Here is a 26,425-nt window from a genome sequence, read left to right on the forward strand (position 1 = left end):
AAAAATAACAAGGAAAGGATTCAATTTGTAACGTATGGACCAAGCAGCATGTGATGCTGGAGAAAATGGAAGAAAAGCGTAAATTGGTAGCATTATAGTGGTGGAAATAACTGAGAGGTTAAATGTTATATATATGACAATATTCCAAAAGTTCATTCGATTATGAAATTCCTCAAGAAATTCATTCGATTCTGAAATCACTAGAAATTCTTCCGATTCTGAATTTTTTTGAGATTTTGTTTCGATTTTGAAATCACTTGAATTATGGCGTTACCCTAGAAATTCACTCGATTATAAGAATTATTCGATATCTAATCATACGATTATGCAAATTTCTTGATTATGACCATCACTAATGTGCATGAGGAAAAACATTTGATGATTAGTTTGAACAACTAATAGTGCCTGTTATTGACTTCAAATAAGAATTTTACAGTGGCAGTCATAAATGGGATCACGTCTGTTACTACTTCTTGAATAAAACGAATTATTCAGACAGAAGGGGATACTACATAAATCCTCATATATATAATAGCCAATTCACTGATCGAGTAACGCTGATGTCATCAACAATGAAGCTCGCGCCTTCGATTTCGATTTCGATTCCGAGTCACAACTGACTACAACTGTATTTATGTCGAGGACTGCATACTAAGTGCCTTGCCTCCATTATTTTTATACCAATAGATGGCAGCACCATCACCGGATAAGCTCGCGCCTTAGCATGTAAATTTGACAGTATTTTTTTGGTAATGTTCGACATGCAGGGAAATGCTTTATTTTGACAGGGCTGAACTGGATCCGGTAACTTTACTGTTTCACTGGTAAGACTCATTTTAGGAGATGAAGAAACGAAAAAGGGGTCAACAGTTAACGCTATCTACTGGAGTTTAGGGTTAATCCACTGGAGTTTAGGGCTAAAATTTCAACTATCAAACTATCACCAAAAGACTATTGTTCCGTTGAAATGTAGAAGCAATTTTCACCCCGTCATACCTTTACGGGCGATTTTCTAGTATTAAAATACAAATGAATAATCTTGATCACACTTATTGAATTAGGTGTTGAATATCTTTGACTGAAAATGAAATTATTAGTTTGAAGAAAAAAATTTTAACAGATATAACTTCCAAAGCTTCGTGATTTCAAAAAAAAAAAAAAAAAAGAAATGGTTTCAAAGTTAAAACTTTAATTTTTTAGATATTTTTACTTCTAAACGTGTCTATATTTTCTTAAGACTTAGTTATGTAGCACTGTATGGTAAAATATTTAAATAATCTTTTTCATTGTAAGAAAGGATTACTAAAGAAATTTTAAATATTCCTTCCGAAGAAAATCCTTTTTCGTTAAGCTGATAAGATAAAAATAAATGTAAAACGTGTTCAGAAGATTTCAAAAAGATGCTGAAATCAGAGCAGGAAGCAATAATGAATGTAAGAGCCGTTTGAGCTTCTTGATTTTGAATTTTATTCGTCCACTTAAATGGATTTATTTTTTATTTTGAAGATTGCTCTTTACCGGGCATTGTTTTTTGAACGACTTTTACTTGTCTTTCGAGCTGCTGAGAAAATTTAATCATCTGTGGAGCAATAAAGTAAAATCGCTTTTAGTTTGAATGGTAGAAGAAGTCCCCCCCCCCATGTCCGTTTACCTTGTCGTGGTGGGGGGGGGGGTGCGGTGTGGTGAGTTCGGGGCGAGCTCTTGGGCTGAGTAGTGAACCCCCAGTTGCTCAAACAGAATATCCTTGGGGAAGGGACTTTTGTTCCCTTCCTTCCCTCATCACACAACAAATTCGGCTAAAAGCTCTTAAGCTAAGGTATCTCTACTGTGCCGATAAACTTTCTTTAAATTTTTACTTCAAAACAAAACTCTGCACCAATCACCCATTACATCTGCATATTTTTAATCCATCTAATGTTGTTTTATTTCTACATCGTCCTTCGATGACCCCAAAATTTGGGATCCGAATGCGTCGGGTACTCTCAGGCTTGCAGCTATCAAATTTCAAAGTTGTCAACACAAAAAAACTAATTGAACCATGGTGCGAAGTAATACCTTCTATAATCAATGACTCCTCTAAATTCCCCAAATAAACTACTGCCGATACAGTTTATCAACAGATTTTTCATGAGATCAAAAGCAAGTATTCTGGTTACAAAGACATTTTTACTGATGGATCAAAAGCAAACGATCACGTCGGCTTTTCCACAATAATTGATAGTCAAGTTAAGGCAGAAAAATTAAACACATGTTGCTCGATATTTACAGTCTGAGTAAAAACTTTAAGTCCAGTGCACTTTTTTGAGAAATTGGACACACCTTAATCTTAGGATCAAAAAGTCATAAAAGTGATAATTATTAACCTTAAATAGAAGTAAAAAAGACAAAAAAATTTAATTGTAAGTGTTTCATTATCAGAAAATATTACAGATCAATATTTGAACCTGAGTAAAATCTTTAAGGTCAACATAGAAAAAAGCATACGAGGACAAAAATTCAAATATTTATACCCTCATGTGGGAGCCATTCCTTCAAACTACCTCAAATATTCTTGTTTTCACGAATGAAACTAGTTTTTAACAAAATTCGGGATGTATTTTTTACAATTCATCTTCGATGGTAGATTTCAGCTCTATTGATGAAGTAAAATGTCTCTCCTTTGCATAAACTCTTCTTGCTAAGTCACCCAAAAAGTTCTCTATTGGGTTAAGATCTGGAGACTTAGTTGGCCATTTCAAAGTTTCAACATTGTTTACTTGGAGCCTATTTTTTGCACTGTTACTGGAATGGATAGATGCATTGTTTTGCTGATATTTTCAATTTCCTAGAGCAATAAATTCAGCATTTGGTAAAAGATGACTTGGAAGGACATTTTGATATGCTTGTCGGTTCATTTTACCTGAAACAAACACAACTGAGCGCACACCATTGTAAGCAAAGCACTCTCAAGTTCTGACAGAGCCTCCATCTAATTGGCGCTTGTAGAATATTTCTTTTTCTTTTCGTAAATCATGCCAATAGTACTTCCGTCCGTTTGGTCCATCCAAACTCCACTTCTTTTCGTTAGAAAAAGTTATTTGTATTAATTGGTTCTCCCAGGTCATGATTTCCTAGCTAAAGTTGAAACACTCTATAATTTGCATTTTCAATAAATGAAGTTTAAGCAATTTTGCAGCATTAATAAAATTTCCACATCTTATAATTGTGTTACATATCGTTTTTGACAAACACTTAAACCTATCGTCTGAATAAGTTTCCTGGTTGAGTACTTTTCAGGTAATGTAATAATTTCCAAACTCTTCTTCCATGACGCGAGGACAAAGCTTTAAGTTTTCCCAGGTTTTCTTTTTACCCTAATTGTGTTTAAATGAAACAAAATGTTGACCTCAGTCTTCGATCTTCCTATTTTTTCGCAATAGTATGCCTACTTATCCTTGTTGAAGAAAAAGCTTCAATCTGCCCCCTTTCTTGAACAGTTAACTTTTTACCTTACGATATCGTCACAAGTAGGACAAAAACTTTGAAGAAATTAATCACAAAACTGCAAGTTGAAGGGTTTCTACAATCTTGTTAACTGAGGTGACATTTATTACAGTATAAGTACTTGCAGTTTTTTAAAAATACTAGTGGCCTTAAAGTTTTTACTCAATCTAAAATGCTAACTTTGAATTAACCACTGCTTTCTGGTTATTGCATCCTTTACAAATCCTGTCTGTTGCGTAATTTCTTACCAATGAACATTAATAATTAATAATACAATAATATTAAAATCCCTTCAATTTCATTTTCCTTTTTTCAAAGAAAATTATACTGGCCTTAAAGTTTTTACTCAGGCTGTACTTCAGAAATAAAAGCTATATTTTCATCTCTACAATCAATAGCCCAATCCGTCTACAAACGAGCTGATGTGTGCATCACATGACTTCCTTTTACTCCAATTAAATGTCATTTCCCCATTATTGGCAATTTCAATGTAATTTAATTGTTTACTCTCGAAATATCACCAACATTGGCCAAATTGAAACCAGATTTATAAAAAAAAAAAAAAACCACCAAATTTGTCGCCAAGTTGTAACAGAACTTGGCGACCAAAAGACTGGCGATCTATAGCCAAGTGTCCGACAAATTATATCACAACTTGAGTTTACATCGAAATTAACAATGATTTCTCCCCAAAAAGGGGCAAAAGACCCCCTTTCGAACATCCGAGTGCAACCAAAAGGAAAGGTGCACAACTAGACCCCACTAGGAGTCTATGCACCAAATTTCAACTTTCTAGGACATACCGTTTTTGAGTTATGCGAGATGCATACACACATACGCACATACATACGTACATACGGACGTCACGAGAAAATTCATTGTAATTAACTTGGGTACGTCAAAATGGATATTTCGGGCATCTGTACGTTCCTAGGCATATATCCACTTGTGGTCGGGTCGAAAAAAAATTCAACATTCATTCTTAGGTGAGAAAAATGGAAATTAAGGCCGATTTTTGAGTGAAAATTTTTTCGCGAATACAATACTTCCTTTTTTGTAAAAGGAAGTAAAAATGGATGATATACACTGATTCAAAGAGTTCAGTGGAAGCCATCACTCACTGCAATAATAATAGTCCAACCCCCATAGTCACTCAGTCATATCATTTATACAAAAATCTTATACAAAATAATTTTCATATACTCTTTTGTTGGATCCCTGGTTACGTGGGCATTGCCGGCAATGAAGCCGCCGATTCAGCTGCCAAAGCCATAAATAGCCTGGTTGATGATATTGTCTCGTTTGATGACATTAAAAACGCAATATCTGAATGTCTTAACACGCATTGGCAGCAGACATGGAATCTTGAGATACAAAATAAATTGCATTCGATCCAGCCCTCGACTAAAGGTTTCAAATATTTACAACTTACCAGGAGAGAACAAGTTTTATTAGCTCGACTTCTCATTGGGCATACCAGGTTCACCCATAAATACCTTTTATGCCGCGATCCAGCTCCGACATGCATTATGTGTAATGTAAATCAAACAGTGTTGCATATTTTAAGTAACTGCCCAAATTTTAATCAAATACGTTTTATATATTTTAATGATTTTAATCCACCTTTAAAGGAGATGCTGGGGGACCCACCCCATAGCAATTTGTAGTCCTTCCTCCAGGAGATTGGCTTCTCCTTTTTACCCGACTGCGCGTACGCGACGCAAAGGAGGGTAATGTGTTTATCAGTCTATGTATGTATGTCTGTTCCTATGTGGCGTTCTGCAGGCTAAATGCCTTGGCGAATTTTGTTAATTCTTAAGTCAATCGATTTGTCTTAACCTTGGGAGTGTCACTAAATACATGACAGTAATCAAAAGTACCATTTCAAAAACCAGTTGCCATTTATCAGTTTGGGTTCGGCGCACGCTGGGTGTCGCACGCTACCTGCGTGCGACAAATGCAGGTAGTTTTCACTGCCTGAATTTTTTGCTTAATAAGTGCACTAATTGAGATCTCAGTGGCCGAGTGGTCTAAGCGATTGCTTCTCCCACTTGAGGCGGTGGGGCAAGACACCTTTGCTCCGGATGTACTTTCCCCTCTTTCTGACGTAAATTCTTTCATGTGTTCTTTATATGTAATCTGTGCTGTAATTAAAAATGTATTATGCGTAACGAAGGCAAGACACTCAGATTGTAGTCCTCATCAAAAAAAAAAAAAAAAAAAAAACCCGTGCAATAAGCACCAAAAGAAAGAAAGTCTACTAATTCGGTTTTCATCTCTAACATGATGCATTTGTTTCTGTCGTGATTCAGGGGACTGAATTCCGCAACGTGTACTTTCTTGACGGGCCCACAACGCAGGTAAAAATCCCGTTACTTTCAAAGCCTCACCCGTTTTGTGCGACGCAAAGGAGGGTAATGTGTTTATGAGTCTATGTATATATGTATGTTTGTTCCTACATATATGGCGTTGTAGAAAATAAACGCCTTGGCCAATTTTGATGACTCTGACGTCAATCTATTTGTCTTAACCTTACAAGTGTGACTAAACACAGTAATAAAAAATCACCATAGCAACAACCAGTCGCTTTGTTCTTAATTCGGCATTGTATCGCACGCATTTTCGCTGCTTGCATTTTTTACCCGACAGCGCGTGCGCGACTCAAAGGAGGGTAATGTGTTTATGAGTCTATGTAGGTATGTTTTTTCCTATGTGGCGTTGTACAGACTAAACTCCTTGACCGATTTTGATAAATCTTACGTCAATCGATTTGTCTTAATCTTGTGTGTGTCACTAAACAAATGACAGTAATCAAAATTCACCATATCAACAACCAGTCCCCCTATTGTCAGTTCGGGATCGTGTCGCACGCTACCTGCGTGCTACAAAGTATGTGACAAACGCAGGTAGCGTTTTCACTGCTTGAATTTTTTGTTTCTTTCGTCTACTAATTCGATTTTCATCTCTAACATGTTGCATTTGTTTTTGTCGTGATTCAGGGGACTGAGTTTCGCGACGTGTACTCTCTAGACGTGCTTTTTTAGTTTTGGAAGAAAGATTTGACTGACGGGGGGGTGGGGGGACTTTTCCGCGCTGTTAATATGGCTGTGGTTGACTTAAGTGCGCATTTTTTGCTAAAGGTCAAGCATATGTAGCTTTAAGCCGAGTAAGGTCCCTAGAGCGACATTCAGTTGTTTAGACCACCGCAAGTTACTTAATAATCCTCACGTTATAACTTTCTCAATACAATGACAAGATAGCAAAATTTGCAGTCTTATGATCATAATAACTAAGTCAATGAAAATTAACTAAAAAGGTTAAAATAAAAATAAATATTAAATAAAAACAAAAAACCCGACTGCGTAAAAACCAAAAACTAAAAAGAAAAAATATAAGCCCAGTAGTTCAGAATTTTACTAAGTATTACTAAATAACTATTCCATTGAAATAGTTTTATAATCGATACACACATAAGACAAATCATAAATTCAAAATAAGAATAGAAGGATCAACAGTCGGGGGCCCATTCAAATTCTACGGGGTTCCTTGACTGGTCTAAAAGGAATGCGCCCCGACTGTTGATCTTTGTATTCTGCTTTTGAATTTATGATTTGTCTTATGTGTGTATCGATTATAAAACTATTTCAATGGAGTAGTTATTTAGTAACACTTAATAAAATTCTGAACTACTGAGCTTATATTTTTTCTTTTTGGTTTTTTTTTTTTTTTTTTTGGTTTTAACGCAGTCGGGTTTTTTTTTATTTAATAATTATTTTTTTAATTTAGTGTTTGTGTCGTCAAAATCCGATTTTGTCCTTTTCTTGTTTTTCAACGTTTTTTTGTCAACATATTGTTCCATACGTTACTTAAATGTTTTTAATGTTTACATGTTTTTTATTACTTATTTTAAACTACTGATGTCTACACCAGTTTCCTCAAAACACGTTCCTTTTATCATATTCTGACATTATATTTATGCAAATAATTTAAACTAAAAATTTGTTTTGCGCAGTATAGCCCTCAAGGGCTCTTGCGCCATTAAAAATAAATAAACCAACCAACCGTAGAAGAAGGGACATTAAAAGTTGTATTTAGAAAGAAGGTGACAGTAGCAATGCTACTGGTAACATTTTTACTAATGCAAATCGCTTAAAAATTCATAGATTTCAAATTTGTCTAAAAATATCCCTTTTATTTTAATGTTATATAAAGAATGGCTTGGAAGTTAAAAGTTGTGTTCCGTTTAGTTAGCTTTTAAAAAACTAGGTTTTGTGTCAATATGTATCGGGAAATATCAAGAGATGACTACAGAAAGTCAGAGTATTTAGTAATAATAAAATATACAAGAACTAAGAAGGATTAATATGAAAAGAGTGGACTTATATGCGCCAGCGAAACAACTTGTTTTCCAACGTGAAAAATAAAAAGGTTTAAGTTCATATTCTTAAATAAGTCACCGTTCCTATACAGGCATGACTGGGGGACGTTAAATATGCTCGTGGTCACAAAGTCCTCCAAGTGAAACGATACCTCTGGGGGTACTGGACCGGAGATAACTCGACTTCTGGTCTGGATCAAAAAATCAGACCTGTCTTCAGGGTCCCGTCCAACTGGTTAAACCAAAAATAGTGGTAGGTACGGTGGACCCTGGAGTGAAAAGGTCCTATACAGGCAGAAATTTGCTGCCCAATAAAGGAGAAGCTGCCATTTTGTTATTCTTCAACCTATAGGGGAAAAGTGGGCACATGTGAACATGGCATGTTTTACTAGGATAACTTCAAGTAAAAGATCTCTAAAAAATCTCAAGTAATGACAGTACCACCCCTACTTCTTAACCAAACTTTCAGAGCAAAGAGCAAGTTTATATTCTTGTGGTAACAGCTTCTTTGTTTTAGCATAAACTGATGTACTTTTATTACTGTCTTCGTCGTGTAAAAACATATTTTAAAATAATTAATTAGCTGAATTTAAGTATTGCAAACTATTATATGAACATTCAAGTAAATTTATGCCAATGTTTAAATTTTGTAATTAAATTAAAAATTCTTAATTTTTGAATATTAGTTCTAAGGTAAATGACAGGGCACTTGTGAACACAACATGTTGGGGCAAATGTGAACAGTTCCCATATCCTCTCCGCAATATAAGTATTAGTATATGCTTCATATAAGTGTTAAATGAGGTGTAAAGATTTATAATTATATTTTTGCTGCGATCCATCTGTAAATTTATTATTATTTTTATTATATAATTATTAATTATTGATTTTATTATTTTTTATTTTTTTAATACTTTAATATCTAACCATTGGTCAAAAGTTTAATGGCAGATAATATTCGCATAGAAAATAAAAACAAAATATGTTCCTTCAACTAAAAACTGAAGCTTAGAATAATTTCAAAATTTATCAACATACTCTGTATAAAACTTAAACGCACTATCTAACAAGAATAAACTTTACATAATAAAATATTTGTATTGTTTAGTCTTATAAGATTTTTTCTTGTCGATTCAGTGATTAGAACATGCTATGAAACTTTAAAATTTGACAGTGAGCAGACTTATACAATTCGGAAAAAAATATTCTCTTAATAACAGTTACTGCACAATTCAAACTGACGCAGTATAGGTTACAAACCCTTGACTGTAATCGGTATATACGTATATGCTTCAGAAACCCTTGAATGTAATCGGTATATACGTATATGCTTTATTATAATGGGTTTTTCGTTGAAATATAATGCTCGTCTTGAATTTTTCAGTCGTGGTCACATGTGCACCAAACTTGTTCACATGTACTCTCCTATAGGGGGGCATGTGAACAGTTGAAGACATTTTTTAAAAATTCCATAAAGTAAAAAAAAAATTTAAATATATAAAAAAATTCCATGGCACAAAGAAAAGATCAATCATTCATGGGGACCCTTTTTCTGCGAGAAATTGATAATATTTTCTGAAAAACTAAGAAATGAAAAAAAAGGTTCACATGTGCCCCCTTTCCCCCCTACTTCGGTAGAAAACTCATTAAAAAAATTGTTTAATATTTCTGGTATTGTGACAGTAATTCTTTTTCTCGGTAATAATCCAAAATGAAAAGTGAGTTCTAATCCCAATTTATTTAGTAATAAACAGAACTCAGAGAGAAAATAAATGAGATTCGAGCAAATGTTTGGGCAATAAGTACGAATATTCTGGAAAGAAAATATTTTCTTTTGCCACAAAACAGAAAACAAAGTCAAGATATTATCTATTTCTAACTTGAGATAGACGAGTGATATGTTCCAGACTATATTTTTGTCGTCATGCATCCGAAAAAAAACTCTACTACCAAAATAACAGCAAGAGATAATGTTATTTAAGTACGATTCTTTGTTTCTGAAGTATTGCATTCCAACAAACATATTAGTAAGAATAATGGATTTATAATTTGTCCAGATTCTGAAAACGTATATTGCTGGGAAAGATGTTATAAATAATAAATAGCACTCTTGACTTATCTAGAACATCGGTTTCAAAATGGATTTTCGAGTTTCGTATTTTAAGAGCTGAATCTTGGTACGTATGTGTGAGATGGTGGAAAAAAAAATAAAGAAATTCGTCATATAGTATAAGCATAGAATTAAACATTAATTCTAAGTTGTTAGGCATTTTGAGAATATGGAAAATAAAATTTAACTCAAGCATTATCCTAAATTTGCCGGGATAGATGTAATAAGAAGACTGAAATACAAACTAAGTATAAAACCAGCTGATGTGTGCGTCACATGACTCCCTTTTACTCTAATTTATGTGTCATTTTTACATTACTGGCAATTTTAATGTGATTGAATAGTTTATTATCTAAATATCAACAACAATGGCCAAACTGAAACCAGATTTTAAAAAAATCGCCAAATTTGTCGCCAAGTTGGCGACAAATCTTGGCGACCAAAAGACTGGCGATATATCGCCAAGTGTCCGCCAAATTATAACACCACTTGAGTTTACATCGAAATTAATAATGATTTTCCTCCAAAAAGGGGCAAAAGACCCGCTTAAGAACATCCGAATGCAACCAAAAGGGAAGGTGCACAACTAGACCCCACTAGGAGTCTACGTACCAAATTTCAACTTTCTAGGACATACTGTTCTTGAGTTAAGCGACATACATACGCACATCCGCACATACGCACACGTCCATACGTTTTTAAGCACTTATCCAAGTGTGGTCGAATCGGAAAAAAAAATTAACATTCATTCGGGGGTCAGCAAAATGGAAACTAAGGTTCGATTTTTGAGTGAAAATTTTTTCGCGAATGCAATACTTCGTTTTTTGTAAAAGGAAGTAAAAATATTGAAAGAATTATAGTTGAATATGATTGAAATGAAGCTTTGAGTTAAATCTTTTTCCAGGCAAACTAAATTGAAACAATAAAACATCCAAAGTTACTATAGACTTAAGACACACACACACATTCAACAAGCTGTCACTCGTCAATTGCAGCCAACAAAGTTTTCAACTAATCAAACACAAAGTTCGTTGTGCTTCTATAAAATCCGCTTTTCGCCGCTTGCGAGATCTGCTAACACTTTCACAAAACAAATCAAGACTAAGTCGAAGGATAAGCAAAGCTGACTCAAAATTCATATGGTTTAAATCAGTGGCTCCCAGTCTACGGCCCTCGAAGCTGTCCCGCTGTTATATTCAAAGTAGTGAATTGAAAACCACATTCTAGAATCTTCTAAAACAACCGTTTCTGTAAAACAAATGCAAATTTCGCATGACTTAATTAAGCATCGAGTAATGACAAAAAGTCTTGGGGTTTGTAATTTCTTTCCTTCCTTTTCTACATTTTTCCTATATTTCGATGATATGTAGATAATGCTTAAATGTAGAGTAATCTAATTATGAGTATGAGTAAGGAATTTTTTTCTTTGAATACAAATGTTGCAGTTCAAGTTCATGGAAAACATAACTCTAACGGTGTTAGAACTTAGAAATTGCACTTTTATAGCTGCGATATTCCCATTAATTTTCCATCACTATTTATAGATTAGAAAACCGCTCGTCAAGGTATGACGGGTGAAATTGCTTTTACATTTGTACAAAGCAATTGCATGTTTAGTGATATTTTGATAGTTGAAATTTTGAACCTAACTCCAGTGGATTAACCCTAAACTCCAGTTGATAACGTTAATTGTTGACAACTTTTTCGTTTTCTCATTCTCCTTAAATTAGTCTTACCAGTAAAACAGTTAAGTTACCGGATCCAGTAGTCAAAATAAAGCATTTCCTTGCATGTCAACTTTGCCAGAAAATTGCATCAAATTATCATGCTATAGCGCGAGTTTCATTGTTGGTGACATCAGCGTTACTTGATCAGTGAATTGGCTATTATATATATATATATATATATATATATATATATATATATATATATATATATATATATATATATATATATATATATATATATATATATATATATATATGTATGTATATATATATGTATGTATATATGTATGTATATATATATATGTATATATATGTGTGTGTGTGTGTGAGGATATGTTTTTTGAAATAAATTGGGATACACTGGTTTGACCAATTATGGTCGTCGGTCGTCCCACTTGATTAGTTTTGATTATGCTAAAAATTAGTAATAGTCATTCCAGCTTAACTCAATTTTTTTCAGGAAATGCTGAAAAAAAGTATGCACCAATATTAAAATAATTATTTTTCTAACAATATAGTCTAATGTAAAATATCTTGACTTAAAAATTGGAGCAACATTAAAACTAAAAAATGGATCACTGACAAATATCATTTAAAATGTTCGTCAGAACAACAACAAAAATAGATGAACTAAATAGAACTATTCTACTGTTGCATTTTTTCATTGTTTGATAAATTTAGCTTACGTTTCATCACCTAAATAATAATTTTTAGTTAGATTGGCCAAAAATTAATTACGGTCAAATGTGCCTCGAATTAAAATACGTACTTTTGATTGACTAGTTATGGGTACAATAGCTTAAAATGATCTGAAATATCTTAATTAATGAGAAAATATACCCATATAATACGGAAAAAAAACGAAAGAATGAGTATATGCCAATAAAACTGCGAACTGATTGAAAAAAAAAAACAGCAATTTCAGAGTCTCAAAAAAGAAACCCTTAAAAAACGTGGATGAAAAGAAAATTCACTCTTGGTACCATTAATGTAATAAATCACACAGTAGATAAAAACTTATGTTTGGAGGAAAAAAAATGCGGCGAGGGTGTTCTTGAAGGATGCTATTTTGAGAATCCACTGATGGTGTCCCTAGGATATCGATTACAAACTTGAAATTGACAATACAAGACAGACCTGCCCATTGCTGGTTGAGTGTCCAATGTCCATAACCAGTCATTTACCCTATATAACTTTTATACCTGTTCTGGCTCGCACGAAACATCCAATATTTCTATGCCCCAGGGGCAAAAAAAAAAAAAATTTGACATCCCTGGTTAAAGCTTTTAGGGTTTTACTAGGTGGTAGTTGTAGATTTGCTGGTGTCGTGCGCAGGGTGAGGGGAATAGACAATGACAGTAAATAAGCGCTCTTCCAGAATTTAAAGAGATGATTAATTATATATTATGAATAAATGCGGGATGAAATACCTTTATTTTGTTTAAAAAAAAAAACAATTCATTTGATTAGTTGCTTTCCAATCGTACCCGCATGCAATTGTAATATCTGTCCGTTGACATATAGCATGCTGCTTTTTGCTGAACTACTTTATTTTCTTAATTCTATCGTATGAAGTTCTACAAATGATCTATTGTTTTTTCATAATACCACTAAAATTCTTTTTGATGATGATTTCGTACTGTACACTAGGGTGGATCGAAAAAAACGAAATTTTAAATCTTAATTTGGAATACCTGCCAAAAGCTGTGCATGTGTAAGTACAACACACATGTAAAACATTATCAAGTTTGAACAATTCTTTGAGGGTCCTACCAAGGCTTAAATTTCTCAAAAAATAGAAAAAACGGTCAATTTTCCAAAATTTTTATGAAACTCGTGTTTAAATTTTTTGTTATAATACGGTTAAAATGCTTCCTTTGAACACTCTTTTCATGTATCTTCACAATTATTTAGTCTTTGCACCATTAAGTTCGCACATAAGCCGTTAAAATTCATGAAATTAATCAAAAACTGACTTTTTTAAAGCTTTTTTGCACATTGCAATATTTCTTCTTTTAAAGTCCAGTTTTCTTTTTTACAATGCCTGTACAGAATGCAGTTTTAAACGGAAGTGAAGTTAAACTTTATTATATTAACAGACCAGCATCCACTAAAAACAGGTGGCTGCATTTCGAGTTCCATTCTACCTTTTCCATCTGCCGAGCCACATGTATTAAGTATAAATTTATTACTCATTTTACATTAGAAGTAAATTATCAAAATGATTTAGTTGTATTAACTAAAAAAACATAGAGAGAAGTGCATTGGTTACAAAGAATGTATATTTACTCACACACTGTCGCTCTGACATATAAGCATCAATATTTTACAAAATGAGGGACTTGAAAAGTATCAGTTAGTTAAAGCCATAGAAAATAGTCAGTTCGTCACATCCATGCATGAAACCTCTTCGAAATCATTTTTTGATTCAAACGATGACATGATACTTCGAGATTTGATTTTTGCTCTTATGAAGCCATCTCTTGCCGATTGACTAATCACAAACAAAGAAGCTTCTGTCACCATATTAGCACAGCGCTCAACCATCTGAGTGTGGCAGGAGAACACTGTTATAACCAGAGGTTCCAGACGAGTGAACATATTCCCTCTAAGGTGAAAGCATGGTGACCAAGGGTGCCATACTGGCCAGGAAGTAAAGCAGAGGTGCGAAAGTAGCAGACAGTCGTAGACAGGGGTGCCAAAACAGCAAGCAATCGCTAAATGACTTGCTGGCGCATGCGCTTCCGGCATACATTCACCATTCAACCGCTTCAATATGGCGGACGAATGATAGGTTGCACTACGCGTGGCTTCTACGTCTTTCACATTGAATGAAGTACACTATTGGATTAAATCTCAACTTTTGTAGGATAATTCTTTAAAATAACAAGTAAGTACAGCTTTTGATCACTTTGTAGCTTTTAGGGCTTTCAAACATAGTTAAAAGTACGTTTAATGCTTTTCAGTTACCGTTAGTCCGTTACGATACCGTAGTACCGTTAGTTGTTTATTTTCAGGTTACCGTTACTGTCGTGAAAATTCCATCATTCAAAACGCTACTAAATGTATCTATCATTATTTTCTTGAGTACTCGATAAGCAACATTTAATCACCGAAATAGTAACCGCAATGATATTTTCAATAATCAACAAGTGAGAACCTAAATAAAAATGACTCTTGTGCTTCGTGTAGCGAGCGCAAAAAATAAAAAAGAAATCTCTCTCCGTCTATCTTTTTCTTTTGCTTTTTCGTTCAAGTGTTTGAATCATTTCCTGTTAGCGGTTATTCGATAGTGTTAGGAGCTTCTTTAAATTTTTAACTGTCGAAAAATTTTATGCGCATTTTATTTTATTGTTATTTTGATTGAAATGTTGAACGTTTGAGAAACGATTTTGTTTTATCGTAACTTTAATATCCCAGAATATTTTTGGCTGTTCATGTAAATAATTCATAAGTACATCTACACTTTACTTTCGGTGCGGTTATTTCTCACAAATGATCATTAACTTAACTATGATTATTCAAATAATTACTCGTCTTTAACTTTAAATATATTTGTGACAACTCTTTGATACCAAATAAAGTCTGTAGATATTTATTGTTTTATTCATTTTTAAAATTACTTTGTAAAAAAAACAAAAAAAAAAAAAACTCATCAGTACGCAGAATTTTTTCACAAGTTTTTTACCGCCCCGAGAGTTATTATAATTATTATTATTTATTTTATTTATTTTTAAGAAAAGGATAAAAATTTCACAGGTCCGCAATGTTTTTCATTTGTTTTTACCGACCCGTGGGTCAAAAGAGGTTGAGAAACACTGATGTAGAGAACGATCAGATGAATTAAAGCAATGAGCACTTCTTAACTATGTTGAAAACTCTGGAATATGGTCAAATGCTGTAATTACAAGTTTTAATCATTTCCAGTACTGAATTCATGCAATGTGAAAAGTGTGCAAAACGTAGACTATCATGAATCAAAACAAAACTATTAAAAAAAGAAAAATACACAACTGTATTCAAAAACGCACACAATACGGGGGAGGGGGGGGGAGGATCTACAGTAAGGGTGCCATTTCTCTCTCCGAAGGTTCATTCTTTTCACCCCGGCTGCCTATTTTTTAAAAGGTGCCTGTTTTTCACCCTACTTAGAGGTGCAATTTCGGCTCCGTATTAGGTGCCGCTGGTGAACAAGCGTTTCACCCCTGAAAGGTGCCGAATGCAACCTGTAGTTTTAACAGTGAACTAAACGAACGCAAAACTGGCGTTGGTGTTTTCAATCTATTGTTGAAGACTTTTATTAGATATGCCAGCTAAAATAGGAGAGAGGTGGCAGTTATTGCATATTCTTGCCGATTGATAACATCAAAGTAGTCTGATGCATTAAAGTTAATTCTTGAATTATAGAATTCTCTTATTTCTTCATGAACAGAAGCCACTTGTATGGCCCTCAAAATCTTCACAAACTGTTAAGAGAATATTTTCCGGGTGGCAAAAATAGGCGCTTCGTTGAATGACAGGATCAAAATAATTATCGCTCTAAAGTCGTTGATAGGAATAAAATTCGAAGACAGATACAGAAGTGTCAAAGGTGTCACAGACGAAGTGCGTGCTTCCTTTCAAAACCTGCAAACTAGAAGTGAAAGGGTTCGAAAAGTACATTCTTCGATAGCCGGTAAGGCAAAACTATGACAAAAAGAAATGCTTGGAGACTGATACCATAGAAGAACCATAAGCGAGGAATCCATGGTTGAAAAATCTAATTCTCCTTATTTGGGTCATGTGACGCCAACTTCTGGAACAGGAAAACATGTCGCGACAGCAATTTGATTTTTGAACTGAAAATTTGTTTAAACCTTGAGGATCTTTTAACTTTTGACTGTGATGGCACGGCCACGAATACCAGAAAAAAGAACGGTGCAATTGCGGCCATAGAGAATAAAATTGGACATCCAGTCCCATGGTTAATCTGCGAACTGCATACGAGCAGCCTTTGCGTCACCCGTTCACATTACATGATGGTGAAACTGCTGGTCCATGTGAATTTTCGCAGGACCAATCGGTAAATTGCTAGACAGGTGCGACAATTTACCACTGGTCCAGTTTGAAGCAATTACGCTCCTTGTCGTAGGTGCTGAGCTGTTAATATAATAAAGTATAATTTCATTTATATTTAAAAATGCATTCTGCACAGTCATTGAAAAAAAATTGGACTTTAAAAGAAAAAATATTACAATGTGCAAAAAGGCTTAAAAAAAGTCAGTTTTTGGAAATTTCACGAAATTTTACGAACTTGTGTGCGAACCTAATACTGCAAAGAATGTAAATAATTTTGAAGATACATAAAAAGCGTGTTAAAAGGAGACATTTTAATGGTATTAGAACAAAAATTTTGAACCTTATTACTTTCATTAAAATTTTGGAAAATTGACCTTTTTTCCTATTTTTGGAGAAATTCAAGCCTTGGTAGGACCCTCAAGAAGTTGTTCAAACTTGATAATATTTTACATGTCTATTGTTCTTACACATGCACAGCTTTTGGTGGGTATTCCAAATTAAGATTCAAAATTTCATTTTTTTCGATCCACCCTACTATACACGTATTAGACAAAAGGTTTACTGGAGAAACAAAAAGGAAATGATGTGGATTTAAAGTTAAATGGTGACATTTTTAATTTAATGCATTCAATAAAAATTCGAGTATTTTATCACAGGACAGCAAGTAATTAATATCTCCAAGGGCTTAGGAAATGGTAAGCGGTAAAATATTTCAATAGTTCGATACAGAAATAACCAAATCTAGAATTGCATTATTGCCGAAGAAACTACAAGATCATTTATTGAGCAATCATGATTGCTTATTGTTCTCACTTGACCGTCCTTGGCGTTGTGGTTCCTTTTCCAGCTTGGACTAGGGGCCTCTGCAGCACCACCGCCCACCGGCCTCTGCATGCGCGTCGGAATCCGCTTTTCCTGGTCGGTACACACACATGCTCACACACATACGCACTCACACATACACACACTCCTACGTGCATACACACAGGTCTACGCACACACACACAAGCCTACATATGCATGCACGCGCGCCTACACACACACAACTATACGCACGTAACCGCCCAGGAGGAGGGGCAAGCTTGGGGGGACAGGAACCGTTTCTAGAAACAATAACTCCAATGAGCAGGTCCTTGTTGCAACTCATGATTGCGAAATACATAATTTGAGTTCAAAATGTCAGAATTCAAATTAATTTAATTTCTTTTTTATTGTAATTGTTTCAAAATTAAAAACCTCACTTGTAACTTGTTATTACACAACTTATGTCATGCATGTTTTAGACAACATTTACGTTGCAATTTCTATGTTTCAGATTATTATTATTATTTTGTTTCTGATGTTTCTCAGAATTTATTTTCTGTTGTCTGGCGTAAAACGTCAACCAAAAAATCACTGCTATGGTAATAAAAGTAAACATACAGTAAGGACAGGTTATTAATATTTAAAAAAAAAAAAAAAAAAAAAAGATTTTTTTTTCTGGTGTAATATGTGTCAAAAGTAAGTCTACCTTATGGCTCGAGAGTTTTTGTTTACTTTCTCTTAAAAAAAACTATCTTCTAAACCAGTCTTCATTCTCTTGTTATTACTACAAAATCTTCTAGCAATGTTTATTGCAAGAAAATTTTGTAGCTGTTGAAACTGTACAGTATTTTTCCTATGCATTGGAATCTACCCGTTTTATGGCAAGTTGATTAGCATAGTGAAAAGCTTATATTGCGCTACAACAAGTTTATAACTAATAGTGTCTGTGCTGAAATAGGTAGTGTCAATTATGTGCTGTAATATGTAGCATTAAAAATTTAGAGCACATATACGTAGCCAAGTCCTTTCTTTTTGTAACTTTCAACGTGCACTGAAATAAAACTAAACATACAATATTCATCGAATTCTACAATGTTTTCCCTTTTCTTAGAAGCATGTTTAATGTTAGAAAATATTTAAAAAAGATATTCTATTCCGAATCAAAATTTGAAAATCTAAATGAACATGCAAACAAAAGCATAAACCGAACATATCAAATCAACTTTACATTTAAGTTCTTACGAATTAAAATTAAGCGTTCTCAACATTAATAAATTAACTATGGAAATATAAATTACATTATTTTGTTTTATTAATTAACTTTGTGAAGTAAGGATAGTAAAAAATAAGCAGTGAAACGCATCAGACAAAATCTATTATTGATACAAGTTAGTAAAAATGTCGAATTTGAAAGAAAATGTAAAAATAACAGTTTTAAATTTTCAAAACAGTTGAGCCGGATGCTTCAATGACAGGAAGATTTAAACGGGGGAAAATGACAGTATCCTGAAAGCTGTCAGAACTCGGGTGCTTTCAAAACATAAATATGCGTAGGCAGACAAGTATTTTTTATAGCTAAACCCTTTTTTTGCAGAAACATATCTTTGAATCCCCTGCATATTATCGTCGAACTCAACACTGGCAAAGCGTTTAATTTACTAAGTATTTATTTATTTTCCGATTCGCCTGCATAAAACTATTCCATTTTCAATTAAAGACAATATATTTCTGTTCTAAATTGTAAAAAACGTTTTTGAGCTGATATTGTTTGGGAAATGAAAGAATTTAGGCGAAAGTACTGCGGTTCCATTTTTGAAATAAACATCTTAATTAATTTGCTGTTTTTATTAAAACTTTGATAAATGAAAATGTTCACTCAAGACTTCAACAAATCATTTTCTTAGGGTAATTGGTTTTCTCGAGTAAAACTAGTTTCCCTTGAATTTTAAAGTTTTCAGCAGAGACCCAGTTGCACTAAGTGTTTCAAAATCTAATAGAGAGTTTAAAATATAGCCCTCAATTAAAGCAACTTTGAATTTTAGTTCCAATTAAATTAATTGGTACTATAATGCATTCTTTACCTTGCATTGTACAAATGATAGATTCTGTGAAAAATTCACGAGCAAATTTCATTTATCTATGAACATTCGTATGTCAAGGATAACTATAATGTTAGAGCCAGAGGTGCCAAATGGCTGCCTTTTTTCGCCCTAGGGTGCAAAGACGCAGCCTCAGGATGCAATGGAGGCTAGGAAATATGGTTATAATGCATTTGGCACCTCATTGGATGGAAGATGTTAATGAAGTTTCCATCAGCCCAAGCAGTAGCCAATAGCAGAGTCTTTTCCTCCGTAAGGATGCCTCGCTTGCTCATACGTTCCGGCATAAGTTCAGTTCAATCACTTTAATGGCGGACGACGAAGCTGCAATGTAGTTGTTGGTATTAAATTTTCACATTGAATAGAGAATGAAATTGGATTAAAATTCAACATTTCTTGGACAAATCGTTAAAATCTTGCGTAAGTATAGGCATTTAATCATGGTGTAACATTTAGGGCTTTCCAACAAGTTTAGTGTTTTCAGAGTTTGTGTTTCAAAGTAAACTGACTACTACTTATTTTTCAGTTTATCGATATAAATATTGTAATGTCTGGCTGTTTCTATCAATGTGTAATAGTTTATGGCGTAATTACTTGCTTGTAGCGTCAGGGATCTTGCTGATTTTCCCCAAAAATGTTTACTGTTTTCAATACGAAGTAATTAATAAGTGACTGGAATAAAAAGGCAATGACGTAACTAACTTAGAGCAGATGTACAAAATGTCTATTTCTTCTCCATAAAATAACTGCGTAGACGTAGCTAACAGAGAAGCAAAGGGGAAAAAAACGGTTTGAAAAAGAAATATATCTGTGTGTTTGCATGTCATGTGTCATGAATTTAATACCGTGTTTAAGTTAATACACTGGAGGACAATTGCTAAGGACGGATTCCAATGGGCCATGTAGCGAGTAAAAAAGTAAGTTTGATTCGATGCCAAGTGAAGTAAACTAATGCCAGAACTCTAGAACATTGTAATGACGATAATTTATTGTGCTTTGAAATCCAGAAGGCGTTGAAAAGTGATCTAAGGACGAAACGGTCATTTTGGGCTAAACACGTAAAAGTTAATAACTATAATTACCATCCCCAGGCGTTCCGGCGTAAGATGTCAATATGAGATATGGCTAAAAGGAGAGCAATGCTAGCTTCCACACGTCATGTGATACTTTACACAACATTATCCAGCAGCTGTTGAAGTAATTTATCCAATTCTGCTGTCAGTCACGGATAAAGGTATCCTTGCTTATTGGAGGACGATGTCGAAAAGCAAGACTATTCCCCAAAGCATCCCAAGCATTTTCAATATGATTAAAAATTATAGAACGTGCAGGCCATCCGATGGGTTGAATATTTTGAGTGAGCTAGACACTCCCGGACGGCGATTGTTAATGACGTGTTACGTTGCCATCCATGAAAACGAATTTATCGCCCACAGCACCACAGAACACGTGAACATGAGGCAGTAGACCAACATTAATGTATCACTAGCCGTCTTAGTTTTGTTTGGAAGCACACAAGCGACGTGCGGTCATTGATCATAATCCTACACATACCATGACACAACTTGTAGGATACTAGTCCTTTTCTTTTATGTTTGCCGGCTTGTATGCTGTACCACTCTCATGCCAGGTTAGTTGTTGTCCACAATTAGACGACAGACTGAACCTGCTTTCATCTGAGAATGGTATACAAGACCAGTCGACTTCTCTCCAAATGCGATGCTGAAGACATCACATTGACTTGTAGACAATGGGATATACGAAACAAGCTGACGGCGTATAGTCTTACTGCATTCAAACTTCTGGCTGCAGTTTTTCGGGATATTTACTTGCCTGTAGCAGCAGGAAACTGCTTTGCTACCTCAGCAGCTGTGTTGCGCTGGTTCCTTTTCGTTGCTAGCCTAAGTACCAATCTTCTGCTGACGTCGTATTGCGTACACGACCTCCCTCGTGACATTTGCTACACATTCCATTTGTTTGAAATGATTTCCAAACTCTAGAAATAACCCTGCGGCTGACGTCGAACTCCCTCGCAACATCTAAATTTTTCTGCCCTTCTTCAATGTTGCCTATCACACGGCCACCCATAAAATCACCTAAGGGATGTTGGGAAGACATACCGAAAAATGCAAGTTCGCCAATAGATTCTTTCCCGTCAAACTTTGCTTTTGAACAACAGTGGTCATCACGCGCCCAATCCTTTATATCACTATTCAGCGCTATCACGTGACCAGCAACGTCGTGAGTCTAAAATTTGCATACTTACAACACGTCTTACTGTATCCCGAACTTATGCTAATTTCCATATTTCCTTGCCTTCTATTTTACGGTTACTAAATCTGCTATTGTCATCCGTCCTTAGCAATTGTCCACCAGTGTATCTTTCCTTGATGTTAATGCAAGAAAAGAATGCAAAGTCTACGCGTTTATTTCTATTTTTTTTTTTTTTTTCTGATTTTCGCTACCAATGCTTTTTATCAGGTAGAGTGAATAGATCGCTAAAAATTTGTTTTGATTTTTAATGTCAAAAAAGTTTCTATTTAACATATAAAAGTGCTTTTAGAATACTTATATTTCGAAAACGAAAATTCAAATGTCGAACCATATATACATATCAATATGTTACTCTTAATTAAAATATTTTGAACGTTTATGAAAAGCCTGCATTTTATGAAACGATTTGATTTTCCCGTAATTGTAATACATGTTATTTTTAGCTGTGCTTGTAAATGATCCATAAATAGCTACGCTCTTAATTTCCGGTATCATGCTGTAGTAAATGTCAATATCAATTAAAATTACTGAGCAATCCAAGGGTATATATCAGAGTTAGAGCTTGGATGGACGAATTGAAGGCATGAACACTTCTAAACTATGTTGGAAAGTGAAATGTGATCAAATGCCTAAAAGTACAAGTTTTAATCAGAACTGCATTCAATGTGAAAAACGTACCAAGGCTTCGTATATCATAAATCAAAACAATAAATAGAACAAAATTGTATTCGAAAACGCACACAACACGGGGAGAGGGGGCAGGATCCGCTATAGGAATCGGTAAATGTGCCATTTTTCTCCCCATTTACAAGAAAAAAAAGACAAAAAAAAATCCTTTAACTAAAAACTGAAGTTCAAAATAATTTTAAAATTCATCATCATATTCTGTATGAAGCTTAAACGCACTATATAACAAGAGTAAATTTTACTTAATAAAATATTCTTTGTATTGTTTAGTCTCATGAGTTCTTTTTTCTTCTCGATCCTGTGATTCGAGTATACTACGAATTTTTAAAATTTGACAGTGAGTAGAATTATATGGTTCGTATTGAAAATTACCTACTGTAAAATTTAAACTGACACAAACAACTGTCACTTGGTAACAAACTGGTACTTACACATATGTTTTATATAAAAGAGTTTTTCGTTGAAATATGATGCTTGTCCTGCATTTTTCAATCATGTTCATATGTGCAGTAGGCTTTCTCACATGTGCCCTAGGGTGGTGCAAAAAAACGTTTTTTCAGCTAGAGTTCTGGACACCCCTATTTTTTTTAGACTTACTAAAAGTGTTATGCTGTAAAAGTTTTAGCTTCCTACTCAAATTTTTAGAGGGTGCTCAATGACCCCTTAATTTTAACATTAGCCGTAGCATAGCAAATGCCACAAATTTAGAAATACTTAATTTCCCCAGATGTTTTTCTTAAATAATTATTTTATTGAAATGAAAATGCATATCACTAGAGTATATTATAATATGTAACATTGTTTTTTCAGTTCGATGTATTTTTAACCCCCTCCCCATACGTAAGAAGTTTGGGGGGGGGGGTTGAGCACCCTATTTCAGTTGATATAGGAAGCTAAAATTCTTCCAGTATATTACTATCCACTTGTCTAAAAATAGTGAGTGGTGTCCTGTGATCTAGGATAAACTTTTTTTCCCATGTATTTTTGAACAACCCTAATGTGCCCCCCTGTAGGAGCTCGTGTGAACAATTGAAGACATTTTTTTTAATTCCATTAAGTAAACAAATATTTTTTTTAAAAAATCTGAAAAAATTTCAGGGGACAAAGAAAATTTTATTAATTATGGAGACACTTTTGCTCTGAGAAATTGATAATACTTTTTGAGAAATTAAGAAATGAAAAAAATTGTTCACATGTAGCCCCCCCCCCCCTCTCACCTACCTATATATTATTTTTTTCTCTTATTTATCTGAGTAATGTTTCAAACTTCAGATGATTCGTTCTACAAACTAATGATAAATTTATATAAAAGCCTTAAATCTGTCGCAAAATATTCGACAACTTTTTTACGTGTGTCTGTCTAACGCAATTGCATTATCTGTTTTCAACACTTCTCAAGCATTTACTTTGACAAATCGTTCTTGGCACTCCACTCTTAACCAAAAGTCTTTCTGAGAAGAATTTATTCTTTTTGCCGATCACAATTCCATGATTTATATGTATAGCACCACAGAGTATCTTTCACGTTTATGTCATCATTTCTTTCAATCGATTCCCACATCTAACGCCTAAAGCCACCGGAGCTCACTTGATGCGTCAATATCAAACGCATGGCCTACTTACGCATCTATGTCTTCTTTTCAGTAGAAGATACATTTTAGATTTTTATAGGTGTTTTTATTGATCGAAATACGGTTTTTTATTTCTTATATTTCATACACTGCTTAAAAATTGGAAACCATGTCTAGTCCCATGTCGAATGCCTTCACACATCAAATCTCGCACTTTTTGAACACGGACATTTGTCCTCGTTTTTAGAACACAAGGAAGCACACTTTCTAGAACAGCTTTCAAAACATGTCTGAGAACACTTATTTAGTTCAGCACTTTTTAAACACTTTTGAGAACATTGGTTGAACTGGTACATGTCCTTTCTTTCAGAACACTTCGTAGCACACTTTTTACAGCACTTATTTAACGCTCCTTTGGTTATACCAGTTTTTTTTTTTTTTTTTTTTTTTTACTGTTAATTTTGCAGCAATCTCGCGGGGCAGCTGTCAATCGCCGCCGGGCAATCGATGGCGGGAAAGGGTGTGTGATCGGGGAAGACCATCCTTTTTAGCGTCATTCGGGACACCAGCCGACAACAACTCATTGCAACAATATTTATAGTAGAATCTAGTGATTGCAATACCGGTATACCGAATACCAGTATTTGGAGGTATTTTGCAGTTTCGTGATACCGGTATTTTCGGTATTAGCTAAAAATAATAAATAGTTTGTAATTAAAGAGCTTTCGATTAAAATAATTGGCTATCTGTTATTTTAAATATAAATTTCTTTTTCGTTGAGGCACTGCTAAAATCAATCTATTGAAGTAAAACTTTGGCTTCAAAAGCACGAAATTATAGAACATCAATGAATAAGTTGCAGAAAGATTGCATAATGATATTTTCATCACTAGATGGTGTGATGACTCGTTCGTACGTGTGTGGATGTGAACCATGTTTTTTTTTTAAATCTCCGTTTTTTAGACTTGCCCTCTAGTACAAATTAATTTTAAATGTATGATAAAAGTATTGGAACTTAAGTGTTGCGCAATGAGAAGTTTATTCCAACAATCAATTGCAACTATTCTTGATGATATTTTTTCAAAAATATATTTGTCTCGACTATACTGAATTTAGAGAAAAAGTTTTTCTTGTTAGAATAACAAACAGTAATTTGTTGTCATCGGTATTAGCGTGCTGTTCTGTCTCGCTATTCAGTTTTACACTAAGCGAGATAATATTTTAATGTCTTAAACATTTGCAAAGAAAGAAAGTATTATAAGATAGAACATGTTTTCAGATATTTACATAATTGTAAAGAATTTCGAAAAGAAAATGAAAAAGAAGAAATTAACAAGATCAAATTCAATATAAATTTCAAACCAAAGGGTTAGTAAAAAGGAAGCACAAACGTATTCTGACCAAGATGAAATCGCCGAAGATGATGTTGATGTTAATACTGAAGGGAAAAAAATCATTCGTTCATTACAATGAGTTCTACGCTTAGTGAAAATTAGCATGGTGTTTTTTTGCTATTATTGATTTTTTGTTATGATATTTGTTTCTTTATTTTATATTTGTTCACAATAAGTAAATAATGCACTTTATAAACGAAATAATGAAATATGGCAAAGACACATTATGTTTTTGAATGTTACTTAGGAAATTTCTATTATCGGTATTAATACCGGTATTCTGGTATCACGTTAAAAAAATACCGAATACCGGTATTGCATTTTTGTTCCGGTAGAATCATATTGAGAGATGCTATAGACCTGTTAAGGAAAGCTGTTAGAATGATATATGTACGAATGAAAGCAATGATTTCATAAGTGTGTTCTCAAACTGTGTTCAAACATGCCTCCAATCTACTTAAATGTGTTTTTCAAGCCTAAATTCAACAAATATCCTGAACGGGACAAATTCGGAAGACATTTCAGGGCACTTTCTTTTCCAATGAGTGCATTCAGATTCATTTTAGTGTATATTCAGTGAACTGGAACATTTTTTTCTCAGTTCAAGGTTCTAAACGTGTTTCCAATGTGTACTGGGAGTTTGCACTGTACTTGCTGATCATGAGCAAGGTATTTGAGATATACCAGTATGATCAAGATGTGGCAAATCACTGAACTGAATAATGGTTAAATGAAAAGTTTGTCAGTGCTTTCTTGTTTATTGTTATTATTAATTTAGTTCCTTTTTTTAATTTATTTATTTATTTATTTATTTATTTATTATAGTAAGCATTAGAAAAT

At 34.0% G+C, this 26,425-nt stretch overlaps 1 protein-coding gene across 1 annotated transcript in view; it reads left to right on the forward strand.

Annotated features, from left to right (window-relative positions):
* LOC129218609 (potassium channel subfamily K member 1-like) overlaps positions 1-26,425 on the forward strand; it is an 82,585-nt gene that overhangs the window by 12,509 nt on the left and 43,651 nt on the right. The gene's annotated exons all lie outside the window — the stretch shown is intronic.

The sequence above is a fragment of the Uloborus diversus genome, chromosome 3, assembly GCF_026930045.1.
Source record: "Uloborus diversus isolate 005 chromosome 3, Udiv.v.3.1, whole genome shotgun sequence".
NCBI classification, from domain to species: domain Eukaryota; kingdom Metazoa; phylum Arthropoda; class Arachnida; order Araneae; family Uloboridae; genus Uloborus; species Uloborus diversus.